This window comes from Odontomachus brunneus, unplaced genomic scaffold (genome assembly GCF_010583005.1).
Source record: "Odontomachus brunneus isolate Ranch 3 - 2012 unplaced genomic scaffold, Obru_v1 Obru_scaffold_116, whole genome shotgun sequence".
Lineage (NCBI taxonomy): Eukaryota > Metazoa > Arthropoda > Insecta > Hymenoptera > Formicidae > Odontomachus > Odontomachus brunneus.
Window position 1 is genome coordinate 291595 of NW_022639566.1, and position 276 is coordinate 291870.

The window sequence follows — 276 nt, forward strand, 5'->3', positions numbered from 1 at the left end:
TAGTATGTCACATTGAGCATTCTTCCATGGTTGTTCGAAAACTCTTCTCGATACCAACTCCACTAACCCCACCAAGCCCATCCACCACAGCCACTTTCAGTCGTGGACTTTCAGTGTTTTCGAACGCACCCCAAGTTGAGGGAGCGGACGCCATATTTTGTAGCGGTTTTTATTTACACTATTTGAGCGGAAAGTGATACAATCTAACATGGCGACGTCTAGTGAGAAAAGTGATGTCATAGAAAAAATATATGAATATAAAGGAGAGTTATATAA